Here is a 23,278-nt window from a genome sequence, read left to right on the forward strand (position 1 = left end):
TTTATTTAAATTAGGTTCAAAGAATGTGGTGAATTTCAATTAGGGGTATATACAAATTGTGTGAATTTGTGGTACTTTCGATTAAAATTTTAAGTTCTGTTAATTTGAATGTTAGTCAAATTAATAAAATTGGTTGTGTTAGGTATTTTTAAAAATTTTCAATATTTGTAGTATTACTTTCGCCGCCTGATTAAAAGAAAATCGTTCCGAATTTTGTGACTCCAACAGCTTCAAAGGAAAGTTAGTAAAAAGTCAGTCATTGTGAATTAGAAGAAAAAGCAAACTATCAACTCGTTATACACGTTTAATAATTCACTAGAAGCAGATGAATAATAAAATGCTAGTTATTTGTTAATTTATTAACAGTAAATTTGTTGATGTGGCACTAAATTGAGATTTGAGAAGTTTGGGATAATTTTTATATATGGTATAGATATATATCAATCAAATTGATCAATATTACGTGGTATCAAAATTGGCATGAAAAATCTTCCATCAATGTATCAATACATCGGGTTTCATTAAAATTAAAATAGGTGCATTGCAGTCGAAAATGCTGGAATCGAAACAAAATTAAAAACATTAGGCCAAAGTGATCAGAATTTGAAAGACTATGCTACCATAGATAAATAATGGAGGGGAAGCCATTAAACAATTTTCCCCATTTTGAATCATTTTTTAACGCTTTTTCCCAACTTAACCATGTTATAATAATTATAATATTCATGTAATATTACAGATGCTTTATGTTTATGTTGGATGAAAATTAAGTCATTCTTTTGTATTAATTATTTATTAATCGTATTAAATTAACTATTATATTATTAATGATAAATGCAAAATTTATTCAGTTAATTTATGTATAGTATTTATTAAATTTGATATTTAAATTTTAGTATTTTTAATTTTTTCTCTTATTTTTAGTTTAGGACCTTATTTATAAGTAAAATTATAAATAAATTATTAATTTAAATATTTAATTATAGGATAGATCAAATTATACCAGAATATTTTATATTTTTTTATAACCATTATTTAAAATATATTCAAGAGATGAGAAAGACAAATCAAAAAGATAAAAAATTATTTTAATTTTATTTATTAAATTTATTAAAATTAATAATTAAAAAAATAAAAAGATATAAATTTTTTTTAGTGTAAATTGCTTACTCTCTTTCAATTATTATAAAAAAGTATTTTTTATAATTAATTAGAAAATAAAATATGAGAGAGAGAGAGAGAGAGAGAGAGAGAGAGAGAGAGTTGGGTATAGGGCTATAGGGCTTTCGGTGCTTTTGGGGTTGATCATCTAACTCCCCACTTGGCTCTTAGAGATTTGGAGTGCAAAGATAAAAGAAGAGAGGCCATCTTTGGCAGACAGTAGGGCCAAGGTATTTGATTTCATTGGTGGCGTCAGAAAAGTAATGGAGAAAGTTACGTAAAAGGTCACCAACAGTTCGGAAATCGGAGTCAAGGCCTGATCAATGCCTTTCCTTTTTCATGTTTTTCAAAAACACTATTGGAAATCGGATACGAAAGTGTTCGATGCGTTGTTTTTTATATTCAAAAACAAAAAACAAGAAATAAAGTTTTCAAAAGTTTTTCCCCTTTAATTATTATCAAAAAATATTTTATATATTTAATTAAAAAATTAAAAAAAGAAAAAAAAAAAAAAAAAAAGAAAGTTTGCTAGAGGGTTACATGACTTTTGGTGCTTTTGAGATCAACTCACTCCCCACTAGGCCCTGGGACATTTGTTGTGAAAAGATAGAAGATGAGAGGCCAGCTTTGGTAGACAGCAGGCCTAATGCATCTGATTTGATTGCAGTGAGAAACGCAATGGAGAAAGTTAGGCGAGAAGTGACCAACAGTTCGGAACATGCATCTTACCATGGCCAATGCCAATATTTTTTTAGTGCTTCAAAATGAACCAAACCGCTTTCTTTTCATATTTTAATTTTAAAAAATTTAAATAAAATTATTTAATTATTTTTTAAATAAAATTTTGAAATAAAATTTCAAATAATTTTAAAAAATTTTTAAAATTCATTTTTTGAAACTTTTAAAAAAATTATTTTGAGATGTTCTGAATTATATCAAAATATTTCATCATAAAATTTTATAAAATTAAATACAAAATCAAGTGAAAGAAAATAAATAATTTATCTTTGATTTTATATTTTTATTTTAAATGAGTAAAATTTTTAAATATTTTTTTACTTTTAAAAGTTTTAAATCATTTGTTTTTTCTACTAGGCTCTTAGACATTTGTTGTGAAAAGATAAAATATGAGACGTCAGCTTTGGCAGACAGCAGGGCCAAAGCATTTGACTTGATTGGAGTAAGAAAAATAACAGGGGAAGTTACGTGAGAAGTAACCAACAGTTCGGAACATGCATCTTACTATAATCAATACCAATTTATTTTAGTGCTGCAAAATGCACCGTACCTTTTTCTTTTCACATTTTAATTTTAAAAATTTTTAAATAAAATTATTTAATTATTTTTAATAAATTTTTGAAAAAGAAATTTCAAAAATTTAAAAATTTTTTAAAAATTAATTTTCAAAAACCTTTAAAAATTTTTTAAAATCTATTTCATAAGTTTTTAAAAGTTTTTGAAAATTTTTTTTTTGAAAATTTTAAAGATTTTTTAAAAATTCATTTTAAAAAATTATGAATTGCATCAAAATATTTCACATAAAATTTTATAAAATTAAATACGAAATCAAAAGAAAAAATAAAAATAACAAACTATTTACATTTGATTTTATGACTTTTTTTTATTTCAAATGGGTGAAATTTTTAAATACTTTTTTACCTTTAAAATCATTTATTTTTTCTTTTCTTTGTTTAATTTTATATTTAGTTTCATAAGATCTCATATTAAAATGTTTTAGTGTGATTCTAAACTTTCAAAAATAAATTTTCAAAAAATCTTTTAAGGTTTTTAGAAATAGATTTTTCATAGTGCTTAAAGGCTTTTAGAAATCTAGTTATGAAAACTTTTAAAATTTTTTAAAAATTTATTTTCAAAAACTTATTTAAAAGTGTAATTAAGTAATTTTACTTAAAAAAATTTTTTTTTAAAAATTGAAGTATAAAAAGAAAAGGGTAGGATGCAAATAGTCTCTTTTTTATGTTTTTCTACATTGTTTTTGGAAATTGGATACAAAAGTGTGTTTGATATGTTGTTTTTTATATGCAAAAGCAAAAAACTGGAAATATAGATTTGAAAAATTTTATAACTTGTTAAAAGTGATAAAAAAATTTTTTAATGTTTTCCATATTTTGGAGCTTACGGATGAACAAACTCGTGTATGAACAGTATCAATTTAATACCTAAAAAAATTGAAGATATTGACCAAAACTAAGTTTTCAATATTGTGCTCCTTTTCTTTTCTTTTTTTTTTTTTCTAATGTTTCTTGTTGGCTGTAATATACCGACTAAATAGCACCTAAGTTTGAAAGGAACTATGTAATTGAATTAAAATGGAGAGAGCAAAAACATTGGATATGAGTTTGAATTTTTAAAATTTTTTTGGTTTTGTATTAATTAATAATTATTTATTAAATTAACTTACTATTTTTGCAGTGCATAAATTATTTTTATTTTATTTAAATATGAATAAAAATATAAATCAATATTATTTAATTATTTATATGTTTAAAATATATGTAAAATATAATTATAATTAAGATATTAAATCATAACAAAAATAAATTTTTAATTAAAAAATAAACAAAATTTAAAATATAAGATAAATAATATTGGAGGAGAAAAAATTCAAAAGATATTGTAAATAATATTATTAAGTACAGCAACTAAATATTAAAATAGAAACTAAAAATCTTGTCACTTGAAATTAATTTTCTTCAATTTGCATCATCTCTAATTTTTCTTGTTATTTTTATACACTTGTAAATTTATATAATTCAAAACATAATGAGATTTCAAAAATCATAAATTATTTTTTATATCAATTTTTTTTTACCAAATAATCTCATAGACTTTAGGTATGATATTATTTATCTATTAAGATAAAATTACATTTGATGTTTTTAAATTTTAAAAGATATATATCTAAATTATTAAAAAATTAATTTTAAAAAATATTATTGCCTTGATTATTGTAAAATAAAAATAAGTAGTGCATATTTATCATGAAATTTTGATGAGTATTTTAAAAATAAATTAGTTAATTGCTATGCTTGCTTGGTCATTCTTAAGGTCATTTTCTGTTTCTAGTATAATAATCTCTATCTTATGTTCATCTAATTTATATTTATTTTCATAATTCAGTAAAAGTTCATGTACACTCTTAAGAGCTCATGTATAAACTTTGATTTAGATTAACAAAAAAATCATCTTTAATTAAATCTCATATTATGCTACTATAATTCAACACACTTTATATTGCTTTTATTTGATTGGTTTATCTATTATTAATTTTTAGTATAAATATACACTATGATAAAAATATTTGACTGTATTTATAATTTTTACTTGTAAGACAGCCTTTAAGATATATCTAAAAGTATATTTGACAAATGGAGATGATTTTTTTTCAGTTGAAAGAAAACCTTTGAATAATTAAAAAAATTTTAAATAAATATATCTTAACAAGATTTGGATAACTAATGACTTTTTAAATACATTTATTTAATTAATTAATAAAAATAAGAATTAATTTTATTTATTTAAATAAAATCTTACAAAAATAATAAATTTATCTATTTAATTATTTTAAATTTAAATTTATTTTTTATTTAAAATTTGAAAATTTTAGATAATTCAATAATTTTTTAAATATATATTTTTTTGATAAATAGTTTAAAATTAGAAAATAATTTATGTGTCATTATAAAGAGAAAATCTGAAAATTTTCTTACATGTCGAAAAAGAAGGCTATTTTCATAAACTTCCACATCAGCAAATTTTATATCATAAATATATAAAAAATTTTATGTGTAAAAAAATTATTTACATAAATGTTCACATCAATAAATTTTATATGATAAATATGTATTTTGTAATATATATATATATATATATATTATATGTTTTGAAGGATGTTTTTTGAAATTTTGTTAATTGCTTATTGAAAGAATTTTGAAAGTAATAGATTGGGTTCTTGTACATTTGAAGCACTTGAGTTTTTTGTTAAATAGACTTATTTTTAATTTTTTTATTAATTAATTTTCAAAATTTTTACTTATATTTTACATAAATTTATTTGAATAGAAATGATTTTTATTATTTAAATAATTATATGACAAATAATCATAATTATTTAATATAAAACTATAATATATTATTCATAAAATTTTAACTAATTTAACAAAAAATTATGATTATACAAATGACTATAATCATTTGTATAAAAAATTTTATTTTTTATTCATTATAAATAAAATTTTTTATATAATTATTTTTATAAATTTTGATTTAAAAATTAAAAAATTTTATTATATCCTCAAAACATAAATATCTTTAAAAAAAGTTATTTACACCTCAAAATCAGATTCTTTCCTCGTTATCACTTTCTCTTAATATTTTCTAATAGAGGCCAATTATTATATCATTATATGTATACATATATTTTTTGGTAAGAATATATCATTATATATTACATAGCAAGTGGTGCTATGCAGCCTCAGATAATTTTAAAATCCGAATAAATTAAACAACAGTCTTTTGAAAGTTTCTAGAGAGATAGATTATTGGTCTGAGAGAGTCGATATTTTATGGGCTAAAATATTGGAACAGTTGCTCCCCTACATGAGACACCACGAGAAAGGAGACAATATAATTGGCTATTGAAACTTTTAACTTATTTTTTAATTTTTGTGTTTTTCTTGTTGACTATAATTGACTATAAAAAAGCACCAGCGATTTTTTTTTACTTATAAATTCATTCCTGAAGGGTGAATATAAAAATCTTATTGTATTGCTCTATTTAACATGTAAATTCTAAATTTATCATTGCACCTAGATTTCGTGTTTGTGTTTGCCGGGAGGAAGGATGCTGCTCAACATTAAGTGAAACCATACTCTTGACTTCTCCATCTTCTCTTTTACCCTTTAATTTTGCTATATAAAGTCCGGACCTTTCATTGGCATTGTCATTGTCATTTGGCTTTTCTGATATGGATGAAAATTTGAGGAGGGCTGCTCGAGAAGGAAATGTTGATGAATTATACGCATCAATCCAAAGAAATTCTAATGTTTTGAGGCGTATTGATGGGAGAGACTTTGCTGACACTCCATTAAACATAGCAGCAGCAGAAGGGTGCATTGATTTTGCAATGGAGATAATGACTTTAAAGCCTACATTTGCTAGGAAGCTAAACCAACAAGGCTTTAGTCCCATTCATCTTGCAGTGGAAAGGGGACATAAAGAACTGGTGCTACTTCTCTTGGAAAAAGATAAAGATCTTGTTCGTATCAAAGGGAAGAAGGGTGAGACTCCACTGCACTACGCAATATCCATAGAAGAAAACCTTGATCTCATAGCCAGATTTTTGGAGGTTTGTCCCGAATGCATCCGAGATGTGACAACTACGAACGAGACTGCTTTGCACATTGCAACAAGAAAGAATAAATTAGAAGTACTCAAGCTCCTATGCGGGATGGCTTAGGAGGTCTGACTGTCGTGAGGATGCGGTGAATCAGAAAGACATAAATGGCGACACTGCCTTACACATAGCTGCACGTAATAATCAACATGAGGTTCTACTTATATGCTCTATTTAATTTTATTTTTAGCAAAATGAAAAAGATTCTTTTCAGATTGTATAATTTCATCTGAATCAAACAGATGCTCAAACTACTATTGAAATGCAAGGCTGACAAGCATGCGACCAATCAGGATGGATCAACGGCACTGAATGTTGCACAACAACTTAATAACAAAGAAAGCATTAGAATTCTACGTGGTTGCTGTATTCCAAGAGTTTCAACTTTTAATTATAAATTGCAGAAACAAATTTTCAAGTGTGTGACGAAGGCATCGGCTGTAATTTTTCAAGATATGGACAATATATCAATCGAGGACCGTAATGCCTTGCTACTAATTCTAGGACTGCTTTTAACAGCAACCTATCAAGCCAGTCTTAGCCCACCTGGTAGTGTTTGGCAGGGAGACAGTTCCTCAAACTCCACTGCCAATCTAGGAGATGAAGAAAAGGTACCGGGGAAATCGGTCATGAATGAAATTACTTTTCTTTATTGCTACATTCCAACCTCTGCGGTCTTCATAGTAACGTTTTTCCTAACATTGGGTCTCCTTAAACCTTTTCCTCGTGGTTTCAGGACTGCTCTTCAGATACTCCTTGCATTTCTTGCTAGATGCTTTTATCAATCAATCTTTTTCCTAGCGCCAACAGATTTAGCAACTATAGTTATTAATATATTTTCAGTTATGGTTTTCGTTTTGATGATGTTCATGTGTTTTGCTTATCGGGTGTCAAGAGTTAGTGTTTTAATTCTAGGATGTTGGTTATTCCCTACGGGTGCTCTGTTTAATGGTTTTATAGAAAATGTAATAGTAGGATTTTGGTTATTCCTTATTCTATACGATAAATTCTGGAAAGGAACAGCTTTAGTTGTAGGGTATTGTTTACTTATTGGTTTGGGTAATCAAAACTTCATCATACATCCTTTTTTTGTGCTGGGAGGCTGGTTATTCCTTAGTCTATGTCGATTCTGCATAAAGCGGTGTAATGAAAATTGTAATGCCTGAACAGTCAAACAATGTACCATGTCCATGTCCCCTACACATGGATATTGGATGCACATTTAGTGTTGAAGGATGGTCACTGCAATTTCTTTTGGTTCAACGACAACTAGGGCTCCAATCTATCATTTCTTACTCGTTTACCGCTTGAGAGCAGCCCAAGAGGCCAATCGAAATTGTTTGTTATTTCCTAAGTTTTTCTATTGTAGTATGCCAATGTATCACTATTTTTTTTTTTTTAATTTTGTTATCTTGTATATGAGTTTATTTCATGCACATATATGTTCGTGGATGCACGCATGTATAAATAGTATTATAAAATTAACTGTTGATTTTTCTCAAAAAAGAGTTTTATTTATTTTGTATCAAAAATTAAATCTTAATCAGTATAATTTAAAATCTAAAACTTTATCAACTAACCACACAATTGTTAAAAAAAAAATTAAAATCAACACTACTAGATTGAGCGATAGATTAAATTTTCAACTGAATTACAAAAAAGGCCTAACTAATTAAAAAACAAGAGTGGTTTAAGAAGGAGAAGAAGAAAAAAAATTAAAAACTAAAGGGTAAATGTAAGCGTTAACATATGACCATTTTTATTAAATTTTTAAGGTCTAAGGTGACAATAATATAATGTTATATCTTAAAATGATAGTCTGTGGAAATTGAAAAAAGAGTAAATAAGTTTTAAAAAAGAAAGAAATATAATGTGTTACGTCAAATATTAAATAAAGGTCAAACAATAATCAAAATAAATAAAATGTATATAATAGATGGTTGAATAAATGGATCATATCTTAATTAAGTATAAATATAACATTTTTATTAAATTAATATATTAAATAATAAATTTATTAATATAATATAAATATAAATATAAATATCAAATATCAAATTATCAAATTAAAAAGAAAATAATATATATTTTTAATAATTAAATCAAATAGGTCCCACTTTTAAAAAATTTAAAATATTTTAAAATATTAGTCAAATTAAAAAGTAAAAAAGAAAATGTAAATAAAAAAAAAGGAATCAAATGGCTTGACAAATAACATACCTATTTATTAACTAAATCAAAAAAGGAAAAAGAGAAAAAAAATGAAAAAGTAATAAAATGAAAAAAAAAATAGCATACTCTTGGTATCAAGTGGATCCTACTCACAAAAAATTAAAATCTAAAAAAATATTTATTAAATATATTGTTAGAAAATGTTCAAAAAAAAAAAGAAAAAGGAACAAAAGGCAAAATTCAATATCAAGTGGGTCTGACAAAAATTAAAAAATTATTAAAAAATATTTACTAAATATAAAAAAAACATTTAAAAAAAATAAAAAATCAACAGTTTTAAAAAGCATTTAAAAAAGAAAACCAAAGAAACTAAAATCAGAAAAAAAAAAAAAACCTTAAAAAGGACAAAATAATTACGACTACTCAAGCATTACATGGATCAAAATTTTTTTGTTTTACTTTCTCTATTCACTGATTTTTTTTTTTTTGGGCAAAATTTAGCTAATTAAAAAAAAGGTGAAAAGAAAAAAAAAAAGCCAATGGAATAACATGTGCATACCTTAATTAACATCATATTCTTACAAAATTTATTTAATAGAAAAATCAAAAAAGACAAAAAGTAAAAATAAGACAAAAAAAAAATTAAAAAAAAAAGAAAAAGAAAAAATTTTAAATTTTAAATTTTAAAATAAAAAAGATGCTCAAAGAGTTCCCACATGAACAACCGATCGAGCTTAAAATATTACTTTTTTCAAATTAAGTGTCAGAAGTAAAAATTATTAAAAAAACAAAAAAGAAAAAAAAAAACTTAGTGTAAAGTGGATCCCACTTGTAAAAAATAAAATATATAAAAATATTTTTAAATATAAAAAATCTCCCAAAAAAGGTAAAATGGAAAATAATGAAAAACAAAAACAAAATTAACGTGGCACCCCTAGGTTAGAGAATTGTGCACTGTACCTTACCAAAGTTGATGTTATAGATTCAAGAAGTTCTTAACGTTAGAAAGATACCGTGGCAGGGGAGTGAGAAATATTCTACTAAATTAATTGATTGATGTATTTGATTTATTAAGTTTTAAACCTTGTAAAGGAGCAAGGTTTTTTTTTTTTTTTTTTGCTTTTGAGTTAAAAAAAAAGAAAGTTTAATTTGAATAAAGACAAAATTTAATATCATACTCTTATAACATTGGTATTCAACAAGCCATTTCGTATATGGTGTTAATTTGATTGGTTGTAATGGTGTAAAAAGAGGAAAAAGAAATCTATAAAGGGTTTTAATTAACCTAATTAAAATAGTCCAACGGGGATTGATGTTTTGGTCTATTTCATTTTTAATGTTTTTTCAATGACTATATAATTGATGATTAAAAGTATTGGTGATTTACCGACTAACTTTTGGATTAGTCGACATGTTATTATAATTAATGTTTGAAGGTTACAGATTCAAAAGAGTTTAAGTGCATAATATCATATTTTATTAAAATAAATATTAGGGTAAAGATTTAAAAGTAAATTAAAAATTAAAAAAAAAAACATGAGTGATTTTTTTTTCTTACTTGTAAATTTTTTAAGGTTAATATAAGCATCTTAATGCATTGACTAGTCATCTTGATCTTGGCATTTCAAAACAGATCCATCTTTCAAAATTAATTCATGCAACTGATTAATGTTTCCTGATTTGAGGGAACATATCACCTACAATAATTGTAATATAATTAATTAATCATAATTCATAATTAATTGAGTTTCATTAAAATGATATATAGAGTTCACATTTATAAATGATATACTTTTACATAAATCTTTATTTTGATTGAACAATTATAATATTGTAGTAAAAAAATTTATAGGTGATATGCTCCTCTAATTAAGCTGCTACTCACAATCTTTCTTCCATTACCATATATCAAATAGGTTAAGTATTGATCAGATAAATCTTTATTTTGTTTGGTCTATTCATCAGCTCCTTTTGTTGCAAAATTTATATAATTAAAAAACATTAAAATTAAAATGAAAAAAAATCAAATTAGGGTACTACATAAACACTTCAATTGGGTTATTTTTTAAAAAACAAATTTATATAAATAAAAAACAAAAATTTTGAAGAAAGAGCAAATAAGTTATAAAAAAGAAAGAAAAATAATGTGTTACGTCAAATATTAAATAAAGGTCAAATAATAATCAAAATAAGTAAAATGTATATAATAGATGGATGAATAAATGGATCATATCTTAATTAAGTATAAATATAATATTTTTATTAAATTAATATATTAAATAATAAGTTTATTAATATAATATAAATATAAAACAAATATTTATCAAATTAAAAAGAGAAAATTAACAAAAAAGGAAAATAATGTATATTTTTAATAATTAAATTAAATGGGTCCCACTTTTAAAAAAATTAAAATATTTTAAAATATTTGTCAAATAAAAAAATAAAAAATAAAATGTATATTAAAAAAAAAGAATCAAATGGCTTGACACATGACATGATATCAAGTAGGTCATAAAAAAATATAAATAATTATTTATTAACTAAATCAAAAAAAAAAAAAGAAAAAGAGAAAAAATGCAAAAGTAAAAAAATGAAAAAAAATGTACTCTTGGTATCAAGTGGATCTACTTACAAAAAATTAAAATCTTAAAAAGGATTTATTAAATATTTTATTAGAAAATGTAAAAGAAAAAAAGAAAAAGGAGTAGAAGGGAAAATTCAATATCAAGTTGGTCTCACAAAAATTAAAAAATTGTTAAAATATATTTATTAAATATAAAAAAACCAAAAAAACATTTTAAAAAATTAAAAAATAAAAATAAAAAATCAACAGTTTTAAAAAGCATTTAAAAAAGAAAACCAAAAAACTAAAATCAGAAAAAAAAGAACCTTGAAAAGGAAAAATAATTACGACTACTCAAGCATTATAGGGATCGAATTTTTTTTGTTTTACCTTCTCTATTCATTGGCTTTTTTTTTTTTAAATTAGGTAAATTTTGAAAAAAAAAAATCAATGGAATAACATGTGCATACCTTAATTAACATCATATTCTTACAAAATTTATTTAATAGAAGAATCAAAAAATAAAAAAATAAAAAAAAGACAAAATTAAAATAAAATTAAAAGAAAAAGAAAAAATTTTAAATTTTAAAATAAAAAAGATGCTCAAAGAGTTTCATATGGACAATCTCATCGTGCTTAAAATATTAATTTTTCAAATTAACTGTAAGAAGTAAAAAATTTTAAAAAAACGAAAAAGAAAAGAAAAATTTAGTGTAAAGTGGATCCCACTTTTAAAAAATAAAATATATAAAAATATTTTTAAATATAAAAAATCTCCCAAAAAATGTAAAATGGAAAATTACGAAAAACAAAAACAAAATTAACGTGGCACCCCTAGGTTACAGAATTTTGCTCTGTACCTTACCAAAATTAATGTTATAGACTCAAGAAGCTCTTAACGTTAGAAAGATACCGTGGCAGGGGAGTGGGAAATATTCTACTAAATTAATTGATTGATATATTTGATTTATTAAGTTTTAAACCTTGTAAAGGAGAAAGTTTTTTTTATTTTATTTTGCTTTTGAGATAAAAAAAAAAAGAAAGTTTAATTTGAATAAATACAAATTTAATATCATACTCTTATAACATTGGTATTCAACAAGCCATTTCGTATATGGTGTTAATTTGATTGGTTGGAAAGGTGTAAAAAGAAGAAAAAAAAATTTATAAAGGGTTTTAATTAACCTAATTAAAATAGTCTAAGGGGGATTGATGTTTTGGTCTATTTGATTTTTAATGTTTTTTCAATGACTATATAATTAATGATTAAAAGTATCGGCGATTTACTAACTAACTTTTGGATTAGTCAACATGTTATTATAGCTAAAGTTTGATAGTTATGGATTTAAAAGAGTTTAAGCGCGTATTATCATATTTCGTTAAATAAATATTAGGGTAAAGATTTAAAAGTAAATTAAAAATTAAAAAAAAAAAAAAAACATGAGTGAATTCTTTTTCTTGTAAATTCTTTAAGGATTAATATAAGCATCTTAATGCATTGCCTAGTCATCTTGATCCTGGCATTTCAAAACAGATCCATCTTTCAAAATTAATTCATGCAACTGATTAATGCTTCTTGATTAAGGGAGCATATCACTTACAATAATTGTAATATAAATAATTAATCATAATTTGAAATTGTGTAAGTTCCATTAAAATTTTATATAGAGTCTGCATTTATAAATGACATATCTTTACATAAATCTTTATTTTGATTGAACAATTATAATATTATAGTAAAAAGAATTATAGGTGATATGCTCCTCTAATTAAGCTGCTACCCGCAATCTTTTTTCCATTACCATATATCAAATAGGATAAGTATTGATCAGATGAAGGAAATGAAGAGTATGCTTTTAGGGGTTGGTCCTAGGTTTGTATAATTTCAAAATAGTAATATCTTGTATGTGATGGTGAAAAATTATATTTTTTAATTATTATCAAAGAGTTGAGTTTGGATAATTGTATTTATCCAATCATATTGGACAATTATATCATTATAAATAAACATTGTTTTAGACAATTAAGTGAGATATCTATTTGATCACAAATAGAATTTTTTTTTATTTTTGAAAAGAACACAAAAAAATAATTGATCCTTTAATAACATTCTTAATATTGAATAAAACAAAGAAAAACCTTGCAAGTTTTCATATAATCAAATCAAATAATTCTACTTTTAGATCGATGAATGTTTAATAAATTGATTTTGTAAGTGTAAAATATAATTAACCATTGAATTTTATTGTATTGTTGAAGTTTATTGTTGAAAACTCCTTTGCATACCAAATAATTAATTGATGAAATGATAAAACCTTAAAAAAGTGATACTGATACACACTTTAAAGCCATAAATTTCTTGATTTTCATATTTAACATGCTATGTCTCATTGGTTTAAATATGCTATAACGTTTCCATCTCCATTATTTGGAAATTAAATTTCCAGCAATTAATCTTTGGAAATTTGGTTCCTAGTCAATAAACACAGACAAAATATTTAAAAGCCATTGATAGACTTTAAGTTGGGGATAAAAATCAAATATGTTTCACTAGTCCCACCTTCTAACAAATTTTTATGTATTCAGATACAACATTGACAAACTGCTTTTTCACAACATTTCTTTAACGACTATCTTCATGGCATAAACTTGCATTTCAAATTCACATAGATTTGAATATTTAATTTTTTGATATGTATAACGAAGTTTAAAGGTGGGTTTGGAATCTAAATTTTAGATTTCAACTTTCTTATAATGAAAAACTGACAAACATTGCACGTTTAAGATCCAATTTATAAATAATATATGCAGTAAATATGAAAGAATATATTTGCATCTGTAGTCAAACTGCATATGATCAAAGTGGAAAGAATTTGTGTTGGGATTAAATCAACTTTGGCTTATAACATTGTTAATTGGCTTATTTCAAAGTAATTGTGGACGGAGGCTAACTTATTGAATGTGGTTTTGTGTAAAACTTTAATTGAGGTTCAAATGATGTGGTGCAATTCAATTAAGAATATATAAAAATTGTTTGATTTTGTAATAGTTTCGATTAAAATTATAAATTTCGTCAAAGTAATGAATATTTTTGTTAGATTTTTTTTTTGAAAATTTCAATATTTTCACAATTTCTTTTGTCGTGTGATAAAAAGAATTCTGAACGTTGGCTTGCAAAAGTAATGTTGAACCCACTAAACATGTGTTTTCGATTAAAGATATTGAATCATTAAAGAAATTTGGGTTAGGAAAGTTGGTTTGGTTTTCCATCAAAGATATTGAAACATTAATAATGGAGTGTTTCGTTGCACGCCTTCAACGAAAATGGGGGGCAACTTGACAAAGTTTTTGCTTTTTTAAAAGTAAAAATTAAGTCTTTGTACATTTGAAGCACTTATAATTGCTCTAATATTATTTATGGAGACACGTATTCAATTTATGAAGTATTGTCTGTTTTAATTATGATTTTGTTTCATAAAAAATGTTACATAAATTTAAGTTTACAAATTTAAATTTAAATCTTTACATATATATCATGTTATATTCATATATTTTTTCAATGTAAGATTGGAGTGTTACACTATCTATATTTCTTTGTGGCGGCTATTTAACATTGGACAAGAGAAAGAAAAAAAAAATCTCATCCTTTCTTTCTTTTCCTTGATTTTGTCATATAGGGGAAAAAATTGCAGTCATATGCTGTCTGTCATAATAATTTTGTGTCCACTCGACAAATTTGAAAACAAAAATAAAAGAATGAAAAAACGGAGTTACCACCAATCTTTTTTAGCTTGGTGTGATTGGTCACTTATCAAAACATATCCTTTTAATGAAATCTCAAAATTAATTAAAATTTATTAAAAGTGTCATAACATCTAGATCCAGGGATCTATCGCTAGACATTGACTTTTATGAGTCACCATCAATTTTTTTTATCTAGGTGCGATTGGCCACCTAAAAAATATGTCCTTTCAGGGAACACTTAAGTTTAAGGGTCCCTAAAAGAATAAGTTCAGGTCTACTAACCAGAACAGGGTTCGGGAGTTCGGTTACGTGTGAGGAAGGTTATAGCACCCTCACAACGCCCATCAAAAGATGGTACTAGCTTAAATTTGTGTTATCCAATGAACCTTAAAATTTTATCAGGTAATTAATTATTGAAAATTATTCTCAATTGACTCTAATACTTTTAGCAAAAAATTAAGAAATTCCCTCACCTCAAGAGTATGCAAGAAAAACTAATGTTTTACTTGCAGAGGCTCCATCGTCAGATTATTTAACATTTAAAAAAATTAAAAAAAAATAAAAAAGAAGAAAAGAATGATTGTTTTTGTGCAGGGAAAATTGATACTTTCAACTTTTTTCCAAAAATATTTTTTAGAAAACTTTTAATTTCGAGAAAAATTGATACTTTCAACTTTTCCTCAAAAATCTTTTTTAAAAATTTATTTTTAAGGAAAATTGATACTTTCAACTTTTCCAAAATAATTTTTTGGAAACTTTGATTTTCGAAAAAAATTGATACTTTCAAATTTTCCTCAAAAAAATTTTTTTTTTAAAAAATGTATTTTTAAGGAAAATTGATACTTTCAACTTTTCCCCAAAAATATTTTTTGAAAACTTTTAATTTCAAGGGAAATTGATACTTTCAACTTTCCCTCAAAAATCTTTTTAAAAATTTATTTTTAAGGAAAATTGATACTTTCAACTTTTTCTCAAAACCTTTTTTTTGAATATTTATTTTCTAAAAAAATTGATACTTTCAACTTTTTCTCAAAAATATTTTTTTTATTTTATTTAAAGAAAATAAAATAATAAAACAAAATAAAAGTGAAAAATAAAAATAAAATAAAAGTAAAACAAAAATAAAAATAAAATAAAGATAAAATAATATTAAATAAACCTAATCTAAAAATAAATAAATAAATAAAAAAATTTAAAAAAAAAAACCTGGAGCGGCTCGGAGAACGGCTCGGCTCGACTCGGGAAGGCAGAGCACGCGCGGGGCGAAAAGTGTGTCGACGCTCGGGTCGGGTCGAATCTTGGCAAAATGCTCGGATCCTCTGGGTTATCTAACGTAAAAATAACGTCGTTTTGGGAGGGTATATAAGACTGGTTCCTTCGTTTTTTCAACATAAACCTTCTCTCCTCTCTCTCTCTTTTCCTTTTTTTCTCTCTCTTCTCTCTAAAACGCCCGAAGAACTCCGATTGAATATTCACCGGATTTTAAAATTTTTCGTCGAAATCTGAGTTTTTCGTCGGAAGTTCATCGAAAAATTGATCGATTTTTGGAAATGTCGTCGAAAGCTGGAAAGTTGACCGGAAACTTCAAACTTGGCCGGAATCTTCGTCAAAAAATTGAATGTCGATCGAAAAAGTCACCAGAATCTGGAAATTTTCCAAAAATTTTCAGAAAAAAAATTTCGCCAAAAATCTCCAAAAAATTTTTTTTTTTCGATTCTTAAATTTGTTCTAACACTTCTAAACCTTTCTTAGCCTTCAAATCTCTTCTATATGCCTTTTTCTCTCAACCAATAGCTTCTTTCCTCACTATTTTTTGTGTGCTGTGTTCTATGTTCTGTACCTATTTATAAGGATTAATCAGAAGAGTTTTTGATCAATCCCTATTCCTTTTTGGATGGGGATTCAATCTTTGAATCCAATCTGGATTCTAATTGAATCCCCATTCTCGGTAGGATTCTTCAAAAGAATTCAATCTCAGCCTCCCAAAAAAAATCAGATAAAAAAAATAATAATAGATAATTAGAAAAAATTAATAAGATAAATCAAAAATATTACAAGATAAATAAAAAAATAATAATAACAGATAAATGAATATATAACTAGATAAATAAAAATACATATAAAATAAAATGAAAAAGACAAAAAAGAAAAAAAATAATAAAAATATAGATATTAATAAATAGTAATAATAAATAAATAAATAATAAATACATAGGATACAAAGAAAAATATATACATAAAATATAAAATAAAAATAATAAAAATATAAAACAAAATTGGGCTTACCCATTTGGACCAAGCCCAATTGATCCGGGCCTGGACCAAATTAGGTGTCTACAACTGCCCCTCTTTGTACATTTTCTATGAAATAAAAATTACGCAAAGACGTAGACACCCAATCAAGACTCAACTCGACATTTTTTATTTTTTTGTTTTTTTGTTTTTGATCAAAGCCCCTCCAAGCAAATGTTTAACGACTTTGAGAAACATAAATGGCTCCTCTAATCAGAGACTCAACTACTTTAAAAAATAAATGGCTCCTCTAATCAGAGGCTCAACAACTTTGAAAAAATAAATTGCTCCTCTAAACAGAGGCACCACGACTTTGGAAAGTAAATTGCTCCTCTAAACAGAGGCACCACGACTTTTGAAAAGTAAATTGCTCCTCTAAACAGAAGCACCATGACTTTTGAAAGTAAATTGCTCCTCTAAACAGAGGCACCATGACTTTGGAAAGTAAATTACTCCTTGACAATCATGTCCAAAAGAGTTGAAAATTGTGTTTGAAGGAATTTCAGGAGATTATGCCCAAAGGTCTTATAAATAAACCCTGATACCAAAAGACATCCTATTTCAAGGATTAAGAATTTACCTGACAAGTTTCTTCTCAAATTTGATAATATCTTCATATCTGTCTTCTCTATGTGGGATGTTGGAACACCCCTGCTTTTTGAATTTATATACTATACTTTCCTAAAAGTAGTATATGCTATGCAATGCATATGAATTTCAATGCATGCTATGCAAATGTTGGCCAATTAATTCTTATTCAATGTATGGTACTCAAGTTTCTCAAGCTTTTTTCTTAGGCATCAAGCCTTTTGATTTTTCAAAGATCCAATTACACTGCTCTTCTAAGATCGAACCAGTGCAGCTCTCAATTGTCTCTTTCACTCACATTCTTCCTGTAAGAAATCTCTTCCCAGATTCAATGTCCTAATCAAGAACTAAACATCTTGATTCTGCCTTTATCACTCTTGACTTATTCAATGTAATGTAAAAATCTTTCATGTTGTTATTCATTCATCAATCATTATTTCAAACCCAAAAAGTAAGAATGCATTTGCACATTTCTTCCATGGTGGGGTATTAAGAAGAAAAGAATCTGAATGGTTGAGAAACAGTCATCAGAAAAAAGACACAAAGAATGAAATAGAATGTCTCTTATTAGCAAAATATTGACTAATTTTGGCCAAGAGAGAATTACAAGGATGAGTATGGGGACAATGCCCAAAATGAACAATCAGATAATCATGATAACATATCTCAAAGTTTTTTTTTTGAAAATCCAACCCTCTGATGTATTTAACAACTTGAAACCCTTCCGAATTTGTTAGCCTCCATGTCAGCAGACTTTTAAATTCGATGCTGTATTCTCTTTATCAAGCTACATTTTCAGGTTTTCAACTTAGACAAACCCCCTATGACTTAAATCGCCCTTTTAGGGTTTTCGCCTTAAGTCTTCCTTTTTCATTCACTTTTTTTCATTTTTTTTATTTTTTTATTTTTTTATTTTTTTATTTTTTCATTTTTTCATTTTTTTAAGCATAGTATTTCTTCACAGCATCAAAATTTAGGATGAGATAAATCATTTCCATCCATCTCAGTCAGTATCAGCGCTCCACCCGAAAAAGCTCGTTTCACCACAAACGACCCTTCCCAATTCGGAGTCCATTTTCTTCTATTATCGTGCTGGATTGGGAGAATTCTTTTCAAGACCAATTTTCCTTCTCGAAAGCAACGGGGTTGAATCTTCTTATCATGAGCCCTCATCATTTTTCTTTGATATAGCTGACCATGGCACAGTGCAGTCAATCTCTTTTCTTCTACGAAATTTAACTGCTCATAACGTTCTCGAATCCATTCAACTTCTTCCAATTCAACTTCTTTTAAAACTCTCAAGGATCCATTTCCACTAGTAGTACAGCTTCCATCCCATAAACCAAAAAAATAGGGTTATGCCAGTAGAGGTACGAACTAACGTTCGATATGCATGCAATGCAAATGGTAACTTTTCATGCCAATCTTTGTAAGTCTCAATCATTTTTTCCAAAATCTTTTTTATGTTCTTATTGGCTGCCTCAACTGCCCTATTCATTTTCGGATGGTATGGTGTCGAGTTATGATGCTTGATCTTGTATTGAGCACATATTTCTTGCATCATCTTACTATTTAGATTTTTGGCATTGTCTGAAATAATTCTTTTCAAAAGTTTATATCTACAGATGATCTCTTTTTTTATGAACTTACAAACCACAGAGCGTGTCACACTTGCATATGATGCTGCCTCTGCCCATTTTGTGAAGTAATCTATCATCACAAAAATGAATTTGTGCCCATTAGAAGCTTTTGGGGTGATTGAACCAATGACATCCATGTCCCACATTGAGAATGGCCATGGTGGTGCCATAACATGTAAAGCATATGACAGAGCATGGATCTTATCAGTATATATCTGGCATTTATGGTATTTACGAGCATAGTCAATGCAATCAGTCTCCATCATCAACCAGTAATATCTTGCTCTCATGATCTACCTCGCCATCATATGTCCACTGGTATATGCCCCACATATTCCATCATGCACTTCTTCAATGATTTTTTTCGCTTCAGTCTTATTTACACACCTCAATAATACTTGATCCCTGGTTCTTTTGTACAAGACATCCTCATTCAGGAAAAAACTCATAGCCAATCTTCGGATGACCCTTTTATCATTCTTTGTTGCTTGAATTGGGTACTATTGATTTTTAATATACTGTAAGATGTCATAATACCAGGGTTTTCCATCCTCTTCTTCTTCTATATTAAAGTAATAAGCTGGTATATCCTTAACATCTAGCTTGATGGGTTGAATGTCAGTATTGTCATTAATTTTAATCATTGCAGCTAGAGTAGCCAATGCGTCAGCAATCAAATTCTCTTCTCGAGGTAAGTGGTCAAACTGGATATCTTTAAATTATTTCGTCGACTCTAGAATATACTTAGGATATGAAACGAGTTTTGAATCGCTCGTCTCTCATTCTCCTTTCAACTGATATATAACTAGAGCTGAGTCTCCAAACACTTTTAGTACTTTCACTCTTCTATCTATAGCAGCTTGTAAGCCCATGACACATGCCTCATATTCGACGATGTTATTTGTGTAATTAAAATTTAACCTTGCTGTTACATGACAGTATTGTTCTTATGGAGAAATCAAAATTATCCTAATTCCATGGTCCAAGGCATTAGCAGCTCCATCAAAGTACATTCTCTAACATTTTTCTCCATGCTCCCCTTCTTCTAGTTGAAAAATAGTCATTAGGTCTTCATCAGAGAATTCCAACTTTATTGGCTCATACTCTTCAATAGCACGATCTGCAAGAAATTCTGCTATAGCACCCCCTTTTATTACTTTTTGGCTCACGTATATAATATCATATTCCAAGAGCATTACTTGCCATTTAGCAATTCTTTCAGACAAAGAAAGCTTCTAGAAGATATACTTAATTGGATCCAGTTTTGCTATGAGCCACGTAGTATGATAGAGCATATACTGTTTGAATCTTTTGGCAGTCCACGCTAATGCACAACACATTTTCTCCAATGAAGAATACTTGGATTCATATTCCGTGAACTTTTTACTCAGATAGTAAATAGCTCTCTCCTTTCAGCTAGCCTCATCTTGTTGCCCCAGCACACATCCTATTGAATTTTCACATACAGTTAAGTATAAGATTAAAGGTTTCCCTGGAACAGGTGGCACCAATACTGGAGGGTTCGATAAATATTGCTTAATTTTATCAAACACCTCTTGATATTCTTCATTCCATTTCCCAGGATTATTCTTACAGAAAAGCTTAAATATGGGATCACATTTGTAAGTAAGCTGAGAGATAAATCAAGAAATGTAGTTCAATCTCTCCAGAAAACCTCGAACTTCTTTTGACGTGCTGGGAGGTGACAGATTTTGAATGGCCTATATCTTATCGAGATCGACTTCAATTCCTCTTTCACTAACCATAAAGCCTAGCAACTTCCCTGACTTTACCCCAAAGGTGCACTTGGCTGGGTTTAATTTGAGCTGAAATGTTTTCAATCTTTCAAATAACTTTCTGAGGCTAGTGACATGATCTTCATCCTCATAAGACTTTACAATCATATCATCTACATACACCTCAATCTTTTTGTGCATCATGTCATGGAAGAGTATTACCATGACCCTTTGATATGTTGCTCCAGCATTTTTTAACCTAAAAAGCATGACTTTGTAGTAAAAGGTTCCCCACATAGTCACAAAAGTAATCTTTTCCATATTATCTGTAGCTATTTTTATCTGATTATACCCAAAAAAACCATCCATAAAAGAGAAAATCGAATGCTTAGCCGTGTCATCTACCAGTGTGTCGATATGAGGCAAAAAAAAGTTATCCTTTGGGCTAGCCTTATTCAAGTCCCGATAGTCTACACACATTTGTACTTTTCCATCTTTTTTAAGAACTGAGACTATATTGGCTACCCATTCTGGATACTTAGTCACTTGTAGAAAACCTGCATCAAATTATTTCTTTACTTCTTCTTTAATCTTTAGTAGCATTTGAAGCTTCATCCGTCTCAATTTATGCTGAACTGGCTTACATTCTGGCTTTATGGGTAATCTGTACTCCACTATCTCTGTGCTCAACCCTGGCATATCCTGGTAAGACCAAGCAAATATATTTATAAATTCTCGAAGTAGGTCTGCCAATCGTTGCCTATCTCCAAATGAAAGTGAAGTGCCCATTCTGACATCTTTCTTATTCTCTTCATCTCTCAGATTCACTAAGTCCACTACCTCCTGATGAGGTTCAATTAGCTTATTTTCTTGTTCAATTAACCTCATTAGGTCCGAAGGCATAACATATTCTTCAGAATTCTCTTCACCGTCAAGTTCATCAGTGTTAATTGAATTCTCAAAGCTAACCTCTTGATTGTTATCATGATTATCTTCATGTTCATTTAAAAACCTGAAATTCAATAAAATGGGATATGTTGGCAAGATGTGCTTGAAAAGATGGAAATAATGAAGACATAAGAAGAAATGAATAAAAATGCATCATTTTTATTTTTTATTAAAAATAATAAAAGACAAATGGCCTAAACAAAAAAGATCACCCCAATGTCTTGGGCAATAGCTATTGATATGTTACAATTACATTGTATTAGAATTAAAAGTCACAGGCATCTTGATGGCACTCCAATTATTCAGCTCATAACCTGACGGACAAAGGCGAACCCACTCTTCTTGATTAAGCCCCACTTCATTTTCACTTATAGCATTCACATTATGATTCGACAAAAGATTTCCACTAATATTCTTTGCAGTCACCCCTCCCGTATCAAAGCAAATCATTCCATCCTTGATCAACCATTGCACTTTGTGTTTCAAGGTGGTGTAATTTTTGGTGGAATGATCGGTAATCCCATAATGGTAGTCACAGTGGGCTGTGGGATCGTACCACTTGGAGTAAGGTGGCTTGAGGGGTTCCAATTTACTTGGAGAATCAAATGACTGTTGTAAAGCTCCTTATATAATTATGTATAAGTCATTGGAATTGGGTCAAACACAGATTTCTCACGGGTAGTTCGTTGCTCCCGCGAACCACCAATGGGGTTAGTTGGGCAATTTTGGGGTCTTAAGGTAGGCTGAGTGTTAGAACTGTACATGGTATTTTGAGGCCTATGAGGGGTGTGATATATTTGGAGTATGGTGATTGTACAAATGGTTGGTATGGGTGAAGGGAAGTATTATTTACAGTAGGATAATATGGTAGATATTCTGGTGGTGAGTAAGGTTGATAGCCTCCAAATTATTGTCTATCAAAGCTCACAGCCTAAGCTTCAGTTTCTTTTTTCTTCGGGACTCTCTTGCTAGATGCTTCATTTCCTTCTAGCTTGCCATTCTCGATGGCACTCT

The 23,278-nt window shown here is 27.3% G+C and overlaps 1 pseudogene; it reads left to right on the forward strand.

The window, feature by feature from the left end:
* Window positions 1–6,149: 6,149 nt before the first annotated feature.
* On the forward strand, window positions 6,150–7,744 carry LOC111291562 (uncharacterized; annotated as a pseudogene).
* The last annotated feature ends 15,534 nt before the right edge of the window (window positions 7,745–23,278 follow it).

The sequence above is a fragment of the Durio zibethinus genome, chromosome 12 (assembly GCF_047325235.1).
Source record: "Durio zibethinus cultivar Kanyao isolate XHJ-2024 chromosome 12, ASM4732523v1, whole genome shotgun sequence".
NCBI lineage: Eukaryota > Viridiplantae > Streptophyta > Magnoliopsida > Malvales > Malvaceae > Durio > Durio zibethinus.